Source organism: Camponotus floridanus, unplaced genomic scaffold (assembly GCF_003227725.1).
Source record: "Camponotus floridanus strain SB8 unplaced genomic scaffold, Cflo_v7.5 scaffold116, whole genome shotgun sequence".
Lineage (NCBI taxonomy): Eukaryota > Metazoa > Arthropoda > Insecta > Hymenoptera > Formicidae > Camponotus > Camponotus floridanus.
Window position 1 is genome coordinate 511,866 of NW_020229233.1, and position 8,109 is coordinate 519,974.

Below are 8,109 nucleotides of genomic sequence, written 5' to 3' on the forward strand. Positions count from 1 at the left end.
ACATAGCGGCAGTATGCAACCACAGTATATACAGTAGCGCAACTCTCCCGATTTTGTGTAGCATAAAATGAAATGCGCATGCGTAAAGTCAGCGAGTATACCAGTACTGCCATCTGCACTTCCCTCTCACTCTCTCCTTTGGTTTTCGTTCTCTTTCTAACACATTATAATATGTAATATAAATTAAATTCAATAAAACTTGAATATATGTACATAAAGAAATCGTGAAAAATATAATATAAAATATATAATGCAAACATATATAAAAAATAATATATATGACATGATGTGAATATTAATTAACCATTTTATATATCACATATAACTGATAGCAGAAAAGAATGAAAAGATATATACTCATAATACTCATATATAATTTATAATATATTTACATATTAATACTTATATATATAATTTTTAATATATTTATATATTAATTGTACATACATATATTCTATATATATATATATATTTTTTCAAAAACTTAAAATTAAAAAAAACATTTAGATTAACACTACAATCACTTAAAGTTTATTATATAAAATATATATATTTATGATCAAAATGAAGAAAGAAACAAGAAATATATATTTGTTAATAATATATATTATTAACAAATATACACATATATTTCTAAATGTTTTTTTTCATTTTAAGTTTTTGAATATACATATATATAGAATATATGTATGTACAATTAATATATAAATATATTAAAAATTATATATGTAAGTATTAATATGTAAATATATTATAAATTATATGAGTATTATGAGTATATATCTTTTCATTCTTTTCTATCAGTTATATATGATATATAAAATGGTTAATTAATATTCACATCATGTCATATATACTATTTTTTATATATATTTGCATTATATATTTTGTATTATATTTTTCACAATTTTTATATATATATATGTTCAAGTTTTATTGAATTTAATTTATATTATATATTATAATGTGTTAGAAAGAGAACGAAAACCAAAGGAGAGAGTGAGAGGAAAGTACAGATGGCAGTACTGGTATACTCGCTGACTTCACGCATGCGCATTTCATTTTATGCTACACAAACTTCAAAGGTGCCGACAGGGAGTTGCGCTACTGTATATACTGTGATGCAACCATAGCATATGAAAGTATAGATCGAGCATGAGCTGCTATTATGGGCAAGGGAGGATCTGTTTCTCGGGCGGGGAAGGCACTTACTTGACATCGGTTCATTCCGCTAAGACTCGACAATATTCGGCTTAGGCTGATGGCAGAGAATTAGATGTCTGTCGTAGTCGTGGATGTAAAGTAAGGCTGATGGTAGAGAACTAGATGTCTGTCGTAGTCGTGGACGTAAAGTAAGACAGAGAAAAACGTATGTCGTACAAGGCTATTGTGACAATGGCCTTGTAGGACATACGTTTTTCTCTGTCTTACTTTACGTCCACGACTACGACAGACGTAAGCACTCATGTCTCTGCCATAAGGCAGAGAAAAACGTATGTCGTACAAGGCCATTGTCACAATGGCCTTGTACGACATACGTTTTTCTCTGTCTTACTTTACGTCCACGACTATGACAGACATCTAGTTCTCTGCCATCAGCCTTACAAACTGCGGCTGCCATATGTATATTGTGTTTGTTAGTGGCATAGATATGTGAAAGGTTAGTGGATACCTGTGGATTTGTGGATACTTAAAAGTGTATAATATATTGCAAAAAAATGAGCTTTTGCGTTGTGTTCAAGTGCAAAAATCGATGCACAAAAAAAATGTTGAACAATTAGAAGTGGAAAGTGCTTTAAACCGGAAAATTTCATTTCATTTGTATGTAAAATATTTTAAATGTATAACATATATTTTATTTGCCTATTTTATAAAAATTTTAATTAATTGTTAGTGAGAATGTGTGACAGTAATACACATTCCTTTGACATATATATATTTAGAACAATACAATATTAAAAATAATATAAAATAATATTAAATATATAATTTGTTACATATATTAATGTGTTAAATAAATAATACATTTGTTTAATAAAAAAAAAAGTCAAATATTTAGAATGCAAGAGTGTATCAGTGGTTTCGAATTTTTTAAAGCAAGTATTACAAAATATTTAATATTAATTTTAAACATTTTTATGAATAATAGATTAGATCTATTCTTTTCAGCTTAACTAGCTGCACTAATTTAAAGTTTATTTTTTTCCTTCACATTGGAAAAAGAAAATAACCTCTAAATTAGTATAGCCAGTTCAGCTAAAAAAAATAAATAACCTATTGAGAATCACTTAGTAGTCACGGACAACCGAACATATCCGAGTCACAAATAATCGACTTCAAGTGAGTGCCCCTCTTGCCGCAATTATCAATACCCCTCGTGAAAAGGCTCTGTCTATAGTTTCATATGTCTATGTATGCAACATCGACATTTTAGGGGTCTGTTCTTTTCTAGTGCGTTCGAAAATATGTTTGGTTGGTGTTGGAAAAAAAGATAAAGTTGACAGTATTGAAAACTCCTAGTGTTGCGTTTCGTTTCTCCCACTGGGATCAATAGGATTAAAAAAATTTGCTACTTGAGATATTAAAAGAGATAAATAAGTAGTTAAATATATTTTATAATAATATGTTTAATAACATTACATATATTATTATCAATACGAACATGTGTTTTATATTAATAATGCTATAATTATACTAAAGTGACATAATTTATCTAAAATGTGATTTAAATTCAATATTTGTATATCTGGTAACAACATTTTCCAAATAATCTGTTATTTTTGGTACTATTTTCCTTTCAACTCTATTTTCGAATAAAATATTTTGTAATTCTTCATTATTATGATCACTATCTGAAGAAGAATTACTCGAAGATTCAAAAATGATGTTTTTGAGTAAAATATATTGTTCCATAATAATAATTAGTTTAATTGCAACACTTTCATATATTATACATACGGTACAATACAATCCTAATGATCCCAGTGGGAGAAACGAAACGCAGCACTGGGAGTTTTCAATACTGCCAACTTTATCTTTTTTCCCAACACCGACCAAACATATTTTCGAACGCACTATTCAGCTGCACTGCTGCACAAGTGCAATTAGTTAAAGCAGACAGAAGCCTGAGAGGGGCCGCTGCATTTTTGAGGGAACGCTTTCCCTACGTCGTACACTAGCGGTGCGTACATCCATTTTACGGCGCCTGGGATCTACAGACTACATCCACTTTTGATACCGATAAAACAGTCCATTTTGGTTCATATCCGTGCTACATCCACAATTTGTAGATCAAAAATAGTTCCGCATATAGATATAAATTAATGTATTTTTTTTAGTTGCGCGATTTCTTTTTCATTGAAGCATACATTATAAACGTCAATGCTATTAATGAAATAAGTTTATGTTTATATAAATACATATATGTATAGAATATATGCTATTCTCGAGATATAAGAACAGAAAAAATAAATGATATATATAAACTTCTCAGTAAATTGAATTTTATTTAAGACGATTGTAGAATAGAGACAATTTTTCAGATTAATAATTTCAGAAAACTTTTCTGTATGTTTTTGTAATCTGAAATGTTATGCACAATAAAATATACATCTTTTTAATATAATCCAAGACATCTTAATTAAAAATTATTTTTCCCTTTTTTATTCTTAAAAGTAAAAGTATATTAATCATAAAAAAAGCGGTACCAAATGACCCAGCAAACACAGAGATGTAATATATATCTCTCAGAGTTATAACATTATATATCACAAGTAACATAGTTACATAATAAGTAAAATACATGTATGTTACATGTACTGCTAAATGTCAGCAACAAAAGTACTTCTCTGATATATCAGAGATATGTATCACTGAACTTTAAATATTATATTTATGTTATATAATCATACCACTATATCACATAACAAATATATTTCAGTTACGGAACATTAGGTAACATATACATTTCAAATGCATAACAATGTATAAATGTGTTACATATAGTTTACTCATATGTAAGGCGCACAATAGAGAAAATACTAGGAATAAATATTAATTAAATATTAGAAGTAAGAATTATTTTAAAATAATAAATTCGAAAAAATGTGATATACAAATACAAATTCGAATATAAAAGGCTCTTACTAGTTTATTAGCCCTTACTATAATCCTTTATAGCCGAATTTATATTTTTATATCAGAAAAATTTTTTCGATTTTATTATTTTAAAATATAATTCTTACTCATTATATTTTCTCTATTGTGCGCCTTACATATAAACAAAATGTATGTTGTTACACATTTACACATAGTTATATATATGCATTTGAAATGTTTATGTTACTTAATGTATATCCACATTGCGTGTTTATTAGGAATTAATAGGTATCATTTAGAGGATTAGCCATATTGTAATGTTATTTTATTCTTAAGTTATTTTTTATATTTTTGGCAAATATTATATAACAGAAATTACATAAATAATTAAAAAATGTATTAAAATCTTATATTAATGTATAGTAATTATATATCACAAGTATATATTTATTTTTTATAAATATTTAACATACATACACTTGAGAAAAAAAGGATAAAATAAAATTTCAAAGATAAATAATAATTTTACAATGTCATGCTGAATATCAAAATATAGTCTGAAGTATCATGAAATTTAACCTACATCATATATATATTTCAGCATTTGCTAAAAAACAAAATTTATTATTTTAGTACTATAAAATTAAAAAAAAATATGCACTCTTGTATATAAATATAAATATATATATGTGTGTGTGTGTGTATGTATATAATATATATAAATAAAATAAAGTAATATTTTTTATAAATTCTATAGCAATGGCAAAAATTATTCAAGTTACTAGTCATATATGCATGTGTAAGTGATGTGTACATGTGTGATATGTATATGTAAGATTTGATTTGTTTTGTACTACATTTGTACACACTGCACTTTTTTTTACATTGCACATTTTTCACAGCATTTGAACTCATATTGTTACTTATAAGATAATTATATTAAGAAAAATATTTGAAAATCAATTTTCATTATTTATTTTAATTTTCTTTGTTATCACCTGCGTCTGCTTCATGTCTATATTTTTGTTCTCTTGAAAGCCTTAATTTGCTAAGACGGAACCATTCACTCGCTGCCTTTTGAAAATGTATTTCTTGAAAATTGTAATGCGTTGACAATACTGCATCTTAAAATATTTGTATAAGCAAAAAAATAATATTCACATAAATAAAATATATTTGAAATCAATTGAATAAGCAAATGGAAGTACTTACTTTGAATTACTGTTATTAGTGAAAGATCACAAATCTTGAAATTGTTTCGTTGGCCTAACCAACTGCACTTTGTACCAAGGTGATTTGTAAAAATTCTTTTGAATATTGCTTTTACGTTGTCTGTTCCGTTTGCACCACCAATACGTTTGACATACATTATCTGAAAATATTTATTAATTTTAACTACTAAAGCATTTTTGTAATATACAATAACTGCTTTCGCGACAGAATCAAATTGATCCAGAATAAATAGAAAATTCAATGATATTTCAGATTTGACCAATCACAACGCAGGCTCATTTTATTCTGGATCATTTTGATTCTGTCGCAAAAGCAGCTAATATATCCAAATAACATACAAATGCTTTTTTAACATTCTCGTTTTCCATAGATTGATCAAAATGAATCAATTGATCAATTGTTTTTATAGGCAATTGATCTTGTATTATTTGTACTTCCTCTCCATCGGAATCATTTTTTTTCTTTCTATTCTCGAGACATTTCAGTCGGATATCAATACTTTTTACGTACATTTTTATTAACGTACATTCTTGTAGAATTCTTTGTACTTTGTCTGCAATATATATAAAAACATGCAAATATATAATAATATATAAAAAGGTAAAATGTAAATATTAATGTAAATATTAATGTAAATATTTGGAAGTTTTTTCTTACTGTAGGTATTTGAGCTGGCATCCGTGACTGGTTTTTGAATACCAGAGGTAACTTCTCTATTTGGACGAATTGGTTCTAAATCACACACACACACACATGCAAACATAATAATATATAAATAAATATATAATACATAATAACATATAAATAACATATATACATACACCATGCAAATATATATATATATATATATATATATATATATATATATATATATGTATGTATAAGAAATAAAACATACCTTCTATTTCAAAAGGTGGTGTATATGTTGAATTAGACGCTATTACAACAGGAATCTCGTTCAATGTTATGACATTGCTATTCTGATTGTTTTCATTAACTAGTACATCTGTACAAGAAAATTCTCCATTGCAAATATCTGTTGTTGAAGAAGACAGAATAGAGTCCGGTAGCTTGTCATGTGATACATTAAGTGTTGAAATTTTGTAATTTTGCTTAATCACATTGCTTTTCTTATTTAATTGTGGAGGAGGCTTATAACCTGTAATAAAATATTAATATTTAGAAGAAAATTATTTTAGTATTACGTATTATATAACTTTCACTTCTCTATTGTGTTGTAAAATTGTATTTATTTTTATTATTTGAAAAAGTATGCTATAAAATAAAATTTCATCATGACTAAAATTTAATAATTTTGTTATTACTATTTTTAAATGGAACAAACATAATTTCTTTTCTTGTTACATTTTGATTCTAAATCTTCAGAACTTTCACTGTTGTCGCTGGTCAAAAGCTTTCTTTTTTTTTTTCGCTGACCTTTCCCACGAAAAACATTCTCTTCAGTAGAAGTGCAGTTGCTGTTTTCGGCTTTTTTTCTTGCCAGTTGCACAGTTCCTATTGAACATAATAATTTATTTTACGAGAGAATTTATAATTTCTATTTCTATTTCTCAATAAAGAATAATTTCAGTTAAGCATAGGAAAATTTACTATAATAGTTTGCACAATTATTCATAACAGTAAAATATATACCATAAAATCCTTCAACCTTTACGTCATAAATTTCCCATGTTGTTGGATCAGGTGTTACGCTGTAATTAATATATTGTGATACATTTTTAACTTTGGGCCACCAGCATTTATTTTTTTCTTCAGTGAGCCATGATGATGGTATCTCTGAGTAATCATTGCTTTTTATAAAATGCACTACAGCATAGGAAACCATATTTCTTCTTATATTTTCTATAGCATACCACAAACATAAATTCCAAAATTTCTATATTAGTGTGCATATTTTAGTGTGAATAATGATAATAAGTATATTATATTAATAAGTGTATTATATATTAATAAAAATTATGTATAAAAGGCAATATTACAAGATCTCCAGATTCTGTTTCAATAACGACATTCTTTTCACGCACTTGATTTATATTTACTGAATTGATAGCAAACATGTCAGTTTTAGATATCAGAAGAATAGATAAATTGATAGAGTTACAAGGCGTATTAAAGAAAGATTTCCATTTTGTAACACATTTACCAGAGAAGGAAATATGATTTTGATATAAAATTTTTTCCACAAAGATTACTGATCCATCATGTAGAAAACAACAATTATCAAATTCTTTTGTAGATAAACTAAATCCTGCAAATTCTATTTTCTCGATCATGTCATTTTGTGCATGTTTAAAATGAATAATGGGATATACTTTTATTTCATTTTTTTTTACTATTTGTGCTGTTTCATGTAATCTGTTGAATACTTGTTCTAAATAATTTTTTCCTATATGTATTTTACTCTTTAATTTATATAAATAATTTTCAAATTTAAATGCACTAAATGAATCCAATGGACCAAACAAGGCCACATCATTTGAAAGATGTATAAGATTGTGTACATTATATGAAATGTGTTGCACACCATATAATTCACCATAATTTTTTACAAAATAAATTAATAATTCCTGTGCATATGATCGGTGACTAATACACATATGTGTATGACAAAGTATTCTAATTGATACACTTAAGCATAGAAAATGTTCATAAACACGTTTTGACAAAACATCTTTTAATAATACTGGTCCTGTATAAAGTATAAACAAACGGAACTCCGTAGCTTTCCATCTATCGATTTCAAATAAGCTTCGAGGG